Source organism: Dunckerocampus dactyliophorus, chromosome 18, assembly GCF_027744805.1.
Source record: "Dunckerocampus dactyliophorus isolate RoL2022-P2 chromosome 18, RoL_Ddac_1.1, whole genome shotgun sequence".
Taxonomy (NCBI): domain Eukaryota; kingdom Metazoa; phylum Chordata; class Actinopteri; order Syngnathiformes; family Syngnathidae; genus Dunckerocampus; species Dunckerocampus dactyliophorus.
In genome coordinates this window covers 17237394-17252284 of record NC_072836.1, presented here as the reverse complement: position 1 = coordinate 17252284, position 14891 = coordinate 17237394, and the positions used below count along the sequence as shown (strand labels likewise).

The following is a 14891-nucleotide window of genomic DNA, read 5'->3' as shown; positions in this document are numbered from 1 at the left end:
TTTGTAGAAATGGCTGGAAATATGAAATCAGTTCCGTCATTTACATTTTCCATTTTAAAAATGGGCAGGACGGTGGAACGTGTGGTTAGCATATCTGCCTCGTGGCCAGATGGTTCTGAGTTGTCAACTCGGACCTCTCTCTGTGGAGTTCACATGTTCTCCACGTGCTTGCATGGGTTTCTTAACATGCATGTTAGGTTAGTTAGAGACTCCAGAGTGTCCATAGTTATGAATGTGAGTGTGAATGGGTGTTTACTATATGTGCCCTGTGTTGACTGTGATTAATCTATGAGGCTTTTTAAAAATCTAGAACCAACCCACCAGTCAGAGGGATGGACCGCATCGAAGTTGTGATGTTTCGTCTTAAAGTGTCTCCGCAGTTTAGATCTTATAAAGGTAAACATTCAGTCACGCTTTTCTAGCTAACACATTTTTTTAAACATTTACTCACTTTTCTCACATTTAGCTCATTTTCTTCACATTTGAGGTAGAACTTAAATGTTTTGGTACAAGCCATCTTCTTCTACTGCTGCTTCATTGTGACACATACTCCTCACTGTTGCCCCCTGCAGAGCGGAGGAAGTACTGTTTGAACATTGCTAGTTAGACTGATTACGTTATTTGGGTGATGTTTGCCGGGTTAAAAGGAAAAGCTTTGGCGGGCCAGATGTTTATATTGAGGGTACAATATAAACAACAGCCAAAAGATGCATGCAGCGTAATGTAACATAATGGGAGCCCTTGCAGATTGTGCTTACAATGCACACAGTGATGTATAAGGCAATTCAGCCTTCATGAAAGACAAACTTGCAGCCTTCCAATGCATCCCCATAACCGGGAAGCAGTCGTATTTAAACCTGTCCGTGCTATACGAGGTGTTGCATGCCACCCATAAACTTTGCTCACATGGAGAGAGGGGCTGAGGCATGACAAACTGATGCTTGCATGGAAGACCACTGCTGTGTGCATTTTAATAAACTTACACAGCACACTTAAATGACTTTACTGCCTTACAGACATGCAATATGAGTAATACAGGAACTACCTACCTATATATATATGACTGATGGAAAAATACTAGGCGACACATAATAGATGCATTGTTCTCACTCATACAAGCTTAACTGTCACTCTTACACAAACTTAACTTTTACTCTCTAGAGGGGCGTGGCAACTGCTATATACACTACTTTCATTCTGGGCTCTTCCTCCATCTTCCTCCTTGATGATAGAGTCCAGCGCGGTAACCAACCTTATTTTTTAATATAGTTTGAAAACTTTTTAAATTGTGTGATCATTAACTGCTTCTCCAAAAACAACGTGGTCCAAACAAACCAGGAAGAAAGGCTAAAGGGAAGCAATAGCCTTTACAGTGTGAAATGCCCATTAAAGCTTATGTGCATGGCTCAGATCAAGGGTACCCTTTGCTGTCTTCAACTTCACTTGAGTAGTATTTGAAATAGTTGTTCTAACAATGTGTACTATCCCTATCACTCTGACGTTTATAGAGTGAGGAAGCTTACCAAACCATAAATTAAGCCTGTTCATGTTTTTATTTTGCGCTAGCACGGCTATGTTGTAAAAAAGTGTCTATATTTGGACATTGAAATGTTACATGTAAAGCATGTCTACTTTTGTTCTGAAATAAACAATATTTTCTCTGACAATTTTGTCATGATTTCTACTTAGAATTAAAGAATGATGTCTGAAATTAATTTCTAATGTGTTTTATTCAAATATTCTCAGTGTAAAAAAAAATAACTATTGTGTAATCATGAGTGAAAAGTACATTACCTCCGTGTCCGCCAACATAATTCCATGGAAAAACAAACCCCATGATGATTACAATGGTATATATTCATGGAATAATTACTCAACTCTGCAACTAGAGTGATTTTTTTGTGTATAAAAGAGTAAAATAAGTCTAAAACACCCAAATTTCGTGTCTGGCCACTAATGTACGTACACTTCGAGCTCACAGCGTAAATTGTGTATTGCTAGTAAATATTGAATTTGAAAATAAAAAGTGCCTTCTTGGGCCAAACAAACACTTGTGTCCTTCCGCCGGTTATTCGCCAAATAAGCGGTGGAATGTTTAGTTGTATCCGCCATTTTGTGTTAGCGTAATGTACGTTCAGTCACGACCTCGGCAGCATCAAGCAGCATCATTCAATTCGACGAGCAATCGGCGGTTTGACAACCATTGTCAAGTCTAAGGTAAGATTTTTTCATTTTTATATATATTGGAGAAGATCTTTATGCACTTTGAAATGATTTTTTTCGTCGGGTGAGTTACAAATTTTGTGTTTATCAAGCAGTGTAACTTGTTTTGACAGCCGTCGTTTTTACCTCTCATAGGTCACCGTTCGTGTCGTGTGCACGAAGCGGCGAAAAAAACACGCGAAGTGGGCAAAATTATTCATCATTACTAGCCGGATTTTACTTACTTTTATCCGTCATATTATATGTCGTCGACATTTATCCGAACCAAATCAATTCTAGCGTGTTCGTTGATAAACGGCCCCGTATTTAACCCGGAAGCGATTGGCATGTCCCTCATGGGAGGTCAAAGATCGCCTTATAATTTTAGGTCTTTACCATGATAATTCAAGAGTGCAGACCGCATTTCACTGAATCCTGGCTCATGTTGCCACAGTGCTGCAATGATTAGCTTGTATTGTGGAGTTGATAGGTCAAAGTTGATGTCATTACAGTCTTAAGAACGGCTGATGGGATTTGTAGTCTTTGTACTGATACAACAACAATGGCATGGTAAGGACTGAAGGTCAATTTTTCTTTGCCATATTTTCAGAGCTTTAACTCAAGATCTAGATTTGTCACTTGTTTTTATTTACTTTATGATACTCTCTCAAATATAAGTTACTTTTCTAACAAAAGTCAAATCTATGCAGCGATAACAGCATAAAGTCGACACCGACTTATGTGCATTACATTTAAGAAAGAGTGAACTTCAGAGGGTCGCTAAGGGAAATGGAAGATGTCTCGAGCTCTGGTATGTTGGGTGTGTGTTTTGCAATGTTTGAAGTTTGTGTTCATAACATTACCAAGGTCTATCCACGAGTTTGAAATTTTACCCAAAATGTAACACTTGGGTACTCTTGATCTGAGCCATGCACATATGTGAAAAAAACATGTATTTTCAGAACATGCACAAAAATACCTGCAGTCATGAACACTGACCTTAACTGAGGCAAGTGAGGCTGCAGTTCTTTGGATGTTGTTGTGGGGTCTTTAGTGACCTCTTGGCTGAGTCGTTGCCGTGCTCTTGGGGTCATTTTAGTTGGCCAATCAACCCTGGGAAGGCTCACCACTGTTTCATGTTCATGTGTGCATGTGTGGATAATGGCTCTCACTGTGGTTCGCTGGAGTCCTAAAGCTTTAGAAATGGCTTTATAACCTTGTCCACTTGAACTCAGGTGTAATCAACCACAGTTAAGTTATGTTTTTTGTTTTGTCACACAGGGCCATGTAGGTTTGGAAGTTTCATTTAAAAACTGCATTTTGTGTTCAGTTGTGTTGTCATTGACTAATATTTTAAATTTGTTTGATGATCTGTTCCATTTAAGTGTGACAAACATGCAAAGAAAAATAAGAAATCGGGGCCAAATGAGTGGGCCAAACACTTTTTCAAATCCACTGTAGATGTATTCAGAGGATCCCTTTGGCAGACAGACAGAAGAAGAAGAAGAAGAAGAAAATGTATGATGAAGGTGAAGGACAGGAATTGAAAGCTCAGAGGGAGGTTAAAATAACATCCATGACAGCCTCTGCCAGGACCATTCAGGCCCACAAAGGGGGAACAAGAAAGGACAGTATGCGATGAAATAAAACAAGAATAATGAAAAACGGAATCATGAAGTTCACTTGAGCCGGATACAGATGCACAGCACTGCCAATTGGTTGGTGGTGGAGTATTTTTCCCAAGTGGTTGCAGTTTATTTATATTTCACAGTTTATGTCTATTTCTGTTTGCCCCTCTTCATATGCCTCTCACTCTTTCCCTCTAGGAAATACAAATACATCTACATCAGGGAGAATTAAGTTTTTTTTTTGGACTTTGGACGATTCCAAATCGGGGCCCCAAAACACAGAGATGTGACAACAGCTGCCCGCGGGGGCCCAGTGCGATTTTTTTTCAAGAGGCCCAGAATTCCTGCTTGATATGAATGTTCTCATTATCTAATGTGGTTTATGATGTGCTTAAATATTTAAAGCGGACAAAAGAAACAAAGGCCATTTTGCAAAACACCTACAATGCAACATAGTACAAATGAGTTGGTGGTGAAGCAAAACAAAAATTCTTGTTTACACTTACTATTATGATTAAAAATTTATATTATACTTTGCAGCTCCATGGTAGAAAAACATGCAGCTCTCAACTTCTCTATTCACCTCTTGCTCCCCTCTGCCACAAAATGTATTCAAGGCACAAAGCTAGAAAAATACAGCAAGTGAAGGGTCTTTGCAGTTCAACACATCACCGAGCTTTGAGGCTGCAATGCATGTGAATGTGGCTTCCCTTGCGTGAATACTTGAGTCAGCTTTGTGAATGTTCTTTCAAACTGCGAGAAACAATCTAACCCGATTTTTTAAATTAGCTTGACCTCTGCTTCGCAAGGTTGGATATATTGGAATTTTTTTTTTTCATACTTTGTGAAAACATCTACTGAGTCGCGTATAAATTAAAATCTTTTCATCTTTGACAAATCCTCGGTGAAGGCCAAAAAATATAAGAACATAGTACAAGCCTATTTTATACAAGCTGAAGAATCTGAACATAAATTGTGGAAGAAAGAAAATCACGAGTGGAACAGTGGAAAATATAAAGTGGAACCTCTTATGTTAAATTTCCCTTACTTCCAGAAAAAAAATTCCCTTATTTTCAAATGCAAATGTTGACAGGTATGACAACAATAAACAACTATATCTGTCTCCTTTCTTCCTCCTTTTAAGCTCTGTTGCACCCTGGGTTCATGAGGCGTTCACTGTGTATTTCTGAATAGGCTTTCAGACATTTATTGAGTACGGCTGCAAAATTGCAAGGGCCAGAACTCTGATAAAGAAGGTGAGAAACACTCATAGTAAAGTACAAAGGTAGCATCTGTTACAATATATGCTATGCTATGTACAGGTTCCTAGTTAACACTGGTTGCAGAGGGAATGGTTTCATGGAGACACATTACATAAATAGTCACCAATAAAAGCAAAAGTGATGTTCATTTATACATTTCCTTCAACATTTACAGTCGTCCCTCGTTTATCACGGTTCCAGACCCAACTGCGATAAGTGAATTTTCGTGAAGTAGGATTCAATATTAATAAATTGAATATTTCCATAGTGAGAGCGTAGAAAACATGTTTGTGACATTCTAAATACAATTTTTAATTAGAGCCGTGAAGACATGAAATAACACCAAATAAATAACACCAACATAGAATAATAGAAGTGTAAAAGTGACTTTTACACTTGTATAATTCTTTGTTTACAACACTTTGCTCAACTGTAATACGCAGGATATGGGATCACCGCAGAGGCACAAGAGACGGCCGCCGCTTTAAGCATTAGCGTGCTACTGAGCTAACTAGTTAACGAGCTAACTCCAATTTATTTATTCTAAACGAGTGGGGAAGGAGGACAAAAAAAGGACAAAGAAAGAAGCCAAAAACTTACCACTTTCACACGGAATGAGAGGAGAACTTGTTTTCGCTGTGTCATGTCGAACATGACATGGTTGACTACATGCAGTTTAAAGTTCTCTATGACTTTATTGTCATGTCTCATCACTGCCACATTACTGATACGACACATAACATGTCTTTCAATATTTTTTGGCAAATAATAGGCCATAGTCAACAACGAAACAGGGATCATTTATTAATTAATATTTTTTTTTAAAAACCACGATAGAGTGAGGGAGTGATGTTTGAACCGCAAAGCTATGACTGCAGTGATCTGTGCAGTGCCTGTGCATGAGTGTAAACAATGTGGTGTAAACAAAGAAAAATAGGGTGATTATGGGGGTTACTTCATGTCTACAGGGAAATACAGAGCTCAGGTTTTCTACGCTCTAACTACAACTACAACTACACTTATTAATACTGAATCCTACTTCACAGAAATTCCCTTATTGCGCTGGGTCTGGAACCAATTGACTGCGATAAACGAGGGACGACTGTAAATGGATTTGCATTATCGCTTATAGGTAAATGCATTAGGTTTTTGTACGTTGCGGGTCTCGTCTGACCTTTTAGAATGGATTAACGAGGAAAACCAAGGTGCCACTGTATATTATATTACAATCCCACCAAAAGAAATATTACCGAAAATTTGAGTCAAATCTTGGATGGCAAATCTAAATTTCCCTGTTTTTCATCATGCATCTTCGGCTGTGTGCAGTACTAATGGTTCTGAGATCACTTGTTGAATGAGTTTCCATCTTATTGCATCACATATCTTCTCCTTTCTTGTGTTCTATAGCTTCCATCTGTCCCCAGGGGCAGCGAACAAGTTTCACAAGTGAGCAGCAGTAAAAAAAAAAAAAAAAGGGCCACTGCTGCTTTGTGTGATTGTCACTTGTAAATTACCAATCACATTTTATGTCAGCCATCTTGAAATACAGCTGCAGTCAACGAACAAAGGACAGAAGCAGTCTTTTTGATATATCAGCATCAGGAGCAAGGAGATATCCAGTTTTGTCCTGATAGGCTAATTTGACTAATTTCACTTTAAAACAGTGATGTAAAATAGAGTATTTTCCTTTGAAACGTTCCTTATGACAAAAGTCGAAAAGCGCTTTTGAAAACCTCTTCCAAAAGCTCAGTTTTTAAGGACAAAACGAGGGCTAAATGCAAAAATATACATGCTCATGTGGACATGGCCTATATCTTTAGGTAGTAATGAAGTAAATTGTGTGCTTGTGAATCTGATGAGCCATCCAGCCCTTTGCATGATCTCCAACATTACCGTAAACCCCACTGAGCACAGGGTGTATTAAAACGTTTACTCTGTGCATGGCACTGAGTGAACGGGCTGTCTGATCAATAAAACCTCTGTAGAGCACACGCTTCCTGTCAGACTTTTATGACTGTCATCACTTGAATGATAATTTGCCTCTGCTGAGGGAATCCCATGAGGTGCAAGGAAAGTTAGTGGACCTTCAAGGAAATAAAAAAACCTTCAATACAAAAACATTAATCTGAACCTCAGTGCTCTGACAATATTTGGCTTTGAGTTGATACTGAATTCTCGGTGGGGTGACGCATACAAAAGTTCAAAATAGCACATTTCACCCACAGGAATGATGATTCATGGTTCTGATTTTTTTTTTAAGTGCAATAAACGGTGATATGTGACAAAATATGATATCAAATTGCTGTCTGTCAATGCCATCAATACAAGATAGACAACACCAAAAGTGACTAAGAAAATGTCTACAGTTATATGGTTGAATAGCAAAAACACATGAATCATGTTCAGCTCGTCGGTGAGACTATTAGGCGATTGTGTGAAATCAGGGCAAGGGCAGGGCAGTGGATTATATGTGCAGTTGGAAACGTGCACAATGACCACATGGAAATGTGAGTGAGAGGAAAAAAGGGTCAACAAGATTAAGTGGGGCAATGGGAACAGGTGACGAAAACAAATGATCAAAATGGTGATTTCAAATCAGCAGTGATGGTTGTATTTAGTACCTGGGCCTTCAGTGGGGACCTAAGCGGAACAATCTACCTCTTAATACTACCATGATTACGAACAATTACACAACCCATCGATAATATAAAAAAAACACAAAAAACAGAACTTAGAACTTGTACGTGCAGCCAAGGCACTGAGGGTGTCCAGTTTGGGGGCCTTATGATCTAACCTTCAGTGTTTACTGCGGCGGTTCGCAGCTGAGTGTGACGCTTCTAGGATGACTCAGCACCTCCAAAATCTGAGGCCATGGCTGTCAGATGGAAAAGAGTGGATTAGACCCTTGGGGGTTGGGAGTAAGGTCTTGCCCCAGATGGAGGAGTTCGAATGAGGGAAGGCTAGAGCGTGAGATGGACAGCCGGATCTGGGCAGCGTGTTGCTGTACCAGATTGTCAGGGTGAAGAGAGAGCTGAGCCAGAAGGCAAAGTTCTTGATTTAGCGGACAATCTGTGTTTCTATCTTCACCTATGGTCATGAGCTTTAGGTAGTGACTGAAAGAGCAAGCAGCCAAAATGAGTTTGCTCCGTAGGGTGGCTGGACTCACCCCAAGAGATAGGGTGAGGAACTTTGCCATCCAGTAGGAGCTGATAGAGCTGGTGCTTCTTCACATTGAGAGGAGCAATTTGAGGTGGCTGGGACATCTAGTCCGGATGCCTCCTGGACGCCTTACCGGTGAGGTGTTCCAGGCATGCCCAGCCGGGAGAAGGAACGAGGGTAGACCTAGGACACGCTGGGGACATTATGTCTCACAGCCGGCCTGGGAACACCTTGGTGTCCTCCCGGTGGAACTAGATGCGGTAGCCTGATCAGATGTGAAATGATTGGTCACAGCTGACGACCCTTTATCATCTCATATCCGTGTCCTCACTGGGTTGTCTTAAAGTATTTTTTCAATACACACTTCTCTAATGTTGTAGGAGGAAAAACACACACGCACATGCACTCACACACACACACACGCACACCCATCCAAACACACACAAACCTACAAAGTGTGTGGTGTATTCAAAAGTAAGAGACAGGAAATCATTGTGGCACACTTAAATGTGTGAGAGTAAAGATGAGAAGTGAGATCCGAAGCCATGTTTTTGTTTGCTCAGAAAAAAATTGGTAGCCTTAGACTTTTAAAACTTCTGATGACTGTTTGAGGCTAGTATTGGTATTCCATATTTTGATGGCTGCACAGCACACAACTACATCGTTTCTGAGTCGCTCACCTTTAATGCTAGCAGAAGAAATGAAATGAATCAGTGAACCCTCCCACTCAGCCAGTTGAGGTGGCTCGGGCAGCTAGTCCAGATGCCTCCTGGACGCCTTCTTGGTGAGGTGTTCCAGGCATGCCCAGCCTGGAGGAGGTCCGGGGGTAGACCTAGGACACACTGGGGAGATTATGTCTCACAGCTGGCCTGGGAACACCTTGGTATCTCCCCAACGGAGCTGGAAGAGGTGGCAGGAGCCTGGGAAGTCTGGAAAACAAATACATGAATAATGTAACAACGCGCAGCATCACAGATTGGGGATGAATACCATTATTAATAAAGCAACAAACCCTGTTAACCCTTTATCTTTCTTTGAATACATCATGTCTAAACAACAGTTGAGAATTTTTTTAAAAAATAATTTTCAGACAACAGCAAGAACTTTTGCCTACATTTGTGAGTACCTTTCCCCAACTCTCGTATGCCAAAACACGCCTTTCGATGATGTATAGGTCAGATATAAGCAACCAGAATGCTCAGACTGCAGTAGCATCGGACATATCGTATTTATAGTTGCATACAAGCGAAGCTTAGTTTAGGAATATTCGATGGTGTTTTACCTTGTGTGAAAATAAGAAACTAAACATTAATTCAATAAGAAAACAAAATGAACATACTCAAGATAAACATACTGTAAGGCTGAAGTACAGATTAGAAGTTTTACTATTCAGCAGTCATCTTTTTACCCTTGTATGACGGTTACGAACGTTAAAAATTGAGATGCCTATCAACATGACTTACAATTGCCTTTAGTTATTACTAGTTCATATTTTATGATGATGACATTGGGACAGCGCCCTCGAACAGATTGTGTTTGACCTCAGATGTATATTGTTTTGTTAATGTCCAGCTGAGCGATGGGATTGTTTGAAAGGAACCACATGTCATTCACTGCATTTGCAGGTGATCATTTCTGGCCTCATAAGGTTAACATCTTTAAAATGTTTTACCAAGCAGATGCCAAGGGTGTGCAGTCGAGCCAAGGTTTCCCAGTCAGTCTGGAACACCCATATGCCCATATGTGCTAGAGTAATTATTAGCTCCTGCATGGGTTTTAAGCCTCCCAGATTGAGAGAGAGGGCCGTGTGGGTCCAGATGGTGACCTGCGAACCCCCGGGACGGACTTGTGGACAATTCCATGTCAACAAATTAAGAATGGAAAAAAGGGGATAATCTGCATAAGTCATGAGTGTGAGTCTAATGTATTTATGTTGGATGTGCTGCTTGTTTGTGTTTGTTATGGTTGTTAACCATGATCATAACAATTGTCTCGTTCAGTGGTCATTTGGACAATCTTTTTGCCTTTATATACAACACAATAGATTGTATATTTTCAGCTTTGCTCTAAGAGGTTTCACACATAAAAAATAGCTTTTTGCCTTCTGGAAATTACACCTATTTTCTGTAGATTGGCTCCATTTTAGGCCCTCAATAGTATTTGGCAGCAAGACCACAAACAAGCAGAAGGTTTGCAAAAATAATATGGTGAGGTCCATGGGTCAAGATGTCAGTCATTGAATCCACTTTGATTATATCCATAAATCCATTGTCTACCTCTTATCTTCTTCAGAGTTGTGTGGAAGATGGCTTTGTCAAAAGAAAAAAAAAATCACATTAACCAAATACTTCTGGACCTAACAGTATTATTTTGATGGATTTTACACTTACGCACTTCGTAGCCTCTTTACAGAAAATCTTAGATCCTAGTTCATCTAGTGTGTAGAGTCACTGGACACAGACTAGACTAAACTCTAGTCGAAATTCACACACATCAGGTCTGTAAAAAGGGAACGAAAACATTTAGCAGATTAAGCTCTGCACACTAGACCTTAGTTTTTGATCACCCATTGCACTTGTTTCCTTCTTTGTCCTGTCAGAGTTGTTTCTGGAAAACAAAAATATAAAAATGATATCAAAAGTGGCAAACAGCTTGAAGGAAGTATACTGTGTGGGCGGTGGGATTGCAGTAGAGCATGAACACCGCTCAGGAACTCCTTTGACTGAGGAGGAGAGACGGAGGAGTCGCTGCCTCATGTAGCCTTGAATTGAAATAGCAGTGGTTTGCGTGACTGTTGGCTGCTAGAGTCATGAGGAAGCAGGCAAGGAGAGAAAATGTGTCAGTATGGAGCTTAAATAATATATTTACATCAAATCCATATCACTATATCAATGCATGAGTGATTTATTTCCAAACAAATCACCTTCCACATCATCGTGACTCATTCCAGCCTGTGTGTTTCACTGAAATCAGTTTTCTTCAGTGATAGAATAGTGTACGATCCGGTCATGTGGACACCAATGACCATTAAAGTACAGCATCAATAGGTAGACGAACCAGGAAATAAGCAATGTGGATTTGGTGCTGTTTTCATGTTCAACTTGTAAGGGTCTATACAGCAAATGATCAATGTATATAATCAACACAACAACACATGTTCAACAACTTTGTGTTGTTCTACATATACCGTATTTTCTAGACCATAAATCAAGCTTTTTTCCATAGTTTGGATGGTCCTGTGACTTATATTCGCGTGCAGCTTATATCTCAAAATATATAATTTAACATTATTAAATGTTACTTGATACTGACTGTCATGAACCAAGGGGTGAACATTACTGTCAACTGCCACAAGAGGGCGCTCTAGGCTAGCGACACAGAGGATGAAAACTTAAATGGATTCAGTGGTGTGCGATGAGATCGGGAGCTTGGTGAACTTTCTTACCGATAACTTGCTTATTGGACTCGCTGGCTTGTGATATTAATTTGGCCTATTCAGTCTCCCAAGTTCCGGTTCTTTATGCTATCGTGTGGCTGAATAACTTGCCTTATACTCCTGAGGGACTTACAGTTTGGAAAATATGCTAATACTACTCAGAATTTCAATATTTGTCGTAAATATGTTTTCTAATGCTCGAACTACAAAAATATTAAATTTATTAATAAGGAATGCTATTTCGTGGAAATTAACTTATTTGGATCGGGTCTGAAACCAATTAACAGCGATAAAAGAGGGAATACCGTACAGTTTCAAAAGGCCAGTATAGATATATACTGTAAATGAGATAAATACTGTATATAGACAGACATTACATACATCATACAGGCTGCCCTTGTCTGTTACATAACTGTCTGTCACCAACATCAGATTGATTTTGATGCTGTTTTAATCCGCCGCTTATCTCTGCTGAGTCTTAGGCATCACTCACCGTGTGTGTGTGTGTCTCACGCTACACTGTATTCGTAAAATCCCAACAGATGTTAATATATATTTCAATTTTAAAACACAAACACGCAAGTGAACTGTCTAATCAGACTCAAAGGGACTAAAATATAAATGCACGCACGGACTGATAATAAAACAGATTACATGTCTGCATGCTATCAGGGGTCACTAAGGTCAACTCAGTGAAAAAGACAACGTGCAGGAGAATATGAACTGTGTCAATCTCTTTCAAAAGAGAACATCATTGTATGTGTCCCTTAAAATGCGCTGTCTGATGTGGAAAATATGCTAAAGATGTTTTTCGAGACTGCACGGTGGCCTAGTGGTTAGCATGTTGGCCACACTCCCTGGAGATTTGGTTTTGAATCTCTGTTGTGCATCTCTGTGTGGTTTTGGCATGTTCTCCCCATGCGTGTGTGGGTTATCTCCGGGTACTCCGGCTTCCTCCAACACTCCAAAACATGCATGTTAGGTTAATTGGAGACTCTAAACTGTGAAGCTAAGCGGCATAAAAGATGGATGGATGGATGGAGTTTTTAGAGTTTGTTTAAATGTGAGCCGTCTTCCTCTGCTGCTACTTCATTGTGACGTGTACCCCTCGCTGTTGCCCCCTGCTGAGTGGAGGAAGTACTGCATGAACGAGCACTTCTCTCATTAGACTGTTTAGCGCATTGCTTAAAGGCACCTCAGCAGTGCTCACAATGTTTTTTTCCATAAGGTAAATAGAGTACCTTCAAAGCATTTTGACACTTTCACCACATTTATTCAGTGACTCAATCAATCATAAATACTAGAATCAGGAGCAACTGGGGTTTCAGTATCTTGGCCAAGGGTACTTGGATATGGTCACGAGCGGATGGAGGATCAAACCACTCAACCACCCAAGGCCTGCCCCCAAACCTGTGAGCTACTGGTTCCCAAATCTTGAAAGCCAAGACCTTACTTGAGTTACTACCACATTCAATAATGTTACTATTTCAGTCCATTCTGTAGAAGTCCACAAGCATGTTCTAGGAAAAAAGTAAAATTCTAAAAAAACACACCAAATGCATCCACCTCCATAGAGGTGTTCAATCTCACTGTGAACATTCGGTCTTCCCTTCTTAATAAATCACTGAAGCTTTTCCAGTGGGAAGTACAGAAAATTCCCACAGCCCGGTGAATATACGACTTACTGTAACTGGAAACCGACTCGGTATGACCTTCCTGAGGCTGAAAGAAGACCCTTATGTTTGAGAAAGAAGCTAAGCCCCTCAACCCTTTCATCTCTACTTCATGATGTCAGAGTACTTTGACACTAAGACACTGGAGAGGAAAGCAAGGATGCATGAGGGGCACAATTTGGCTGCCTAATTTGGGTCGGCATTAGGCTTCTTCTTAAACATGTGTTTAGGAGAGTAGGGCAAATGCATGAACACATCATAATCCCTCATTGTCATTCCCACCCATACATGACTGTACAGACCCAAACAGTTTTTTGGAGGCTTGCCAAAACCTGATCCCATTATGGGGAGACACAAGTTAGCAACGGGAAACCTTGCTTTTGCAGCATCATGATGTGATTATGCAGTTTGCTGTGTCGACAGCATGGAGCAGATGAGAGAAGGGAGCTTCAGGAATTGTGATGCTCATGTCTTTAGTGGACATTATCATTCATTACTGGATGCTCTTTAAAAGCACACGTGCTTGGCTATGGAAACTTTTCTTGTACAAACATATAACCATAACCTCTGAGAGAAGACCTGGGCAGAAGAGGCGTGCTTGCAAATTAACTTGCTAATATTAACTACAGTACATTAAAAGACCAAAATTTAGTTGCTACAAAACAATGGCATTTTCCATCATGCAAATTACTAATACAGTGGAACCTCAACACAGTGAGGGAAAGGCTTCTTGTGACGTCATCTGTACTTCTGTGAAGAAGGTGTCGGACGTTTCGCTCCTCATCCGAAGAGCTTCGTCAGCAAACTAACAAGTGCTGGTAGCCTAGGCCTTAAATACAGTAAGAGTGGGCGGAATTGGTGTGCCAATGCCCTCCTCCTATCGGTTCCTTACACTAAGACTGGGAGGAGTTGTGGTCTAATCCTCTCCTTACATTAGCACCTCCGATCAAAGCGAAGTGTAGCTCCCTGTCGTTGGGTATGAACGACTCTGGCTCGGCCCTGGCTCCACCTCATTTGCATGACTAAGAGCTGTGGGTTTTGGTCTCAGTAACCTGCTGAACACAGGGTCCAAATTAAACCTCAAACCACCATTCCGATTCAATGATGGGTTCTGTTGTTTGACAAAAATAGCTTCCTTTACTCCTCTTTCAAACCATCTGTTTTCTTTGGTCAAAATCTTTACATCGCTGTCCTCAAAAGAGTGATTGGTTGCTTTAAGGTGTAGATGTACTGCTGATTGAGGACCACTAGAATTGTCCCTGCGATGTTGATAAAGCCTTTTTTGGAGCATTTGCTTAGTTTCCCCAATGTAGTGCTCTTTGCATTCCTCATCTTTACAGAGACGTCCGACACCTTCTTCACAGAAGTACAGATGACGTCTCAAGAAGCCTTTCCCTTGTTGGACAACTCCTGTACGACTGAGAGCCTACACAGACTCAACATTGGATTGGTTGGATTTAGAATCAGTTTTGTTTTTGGGATGTGGGAGGAATCCGGAGTACCCGAAGAAAACTCACATATTCATGGGGAG

The 14891-nt window shown here is 40.4% G+C and overlaps 1 long non-coding RNA gene across 3 annotated transcripts in view; it reads right to left on the bottom strand.

The window, feature by feature from the left end:
- Positions 1–14891, bottom strand: part of LOC129170781 (uncharacterized) — a 52978-nt gene that overhangs the window by 22823 nt on the left and 15264 nt on the right. For 2 of the 3 annotated variants that reach the window (XR_008566676.1, XR_008566675.1), the window contains exon 6: positions 8932–9180. This is a non-coding gene — a long non-coding RNA (uncharacterized LOC129170781). Of the gene's footprint in view, positions 1–8931; positions 9181–10481; positions 10561–10641; positions 10859–14891 lie in introns of those variants that run through there. The other variant, XR_008566677.1, reaches the window with a different exon arrangement.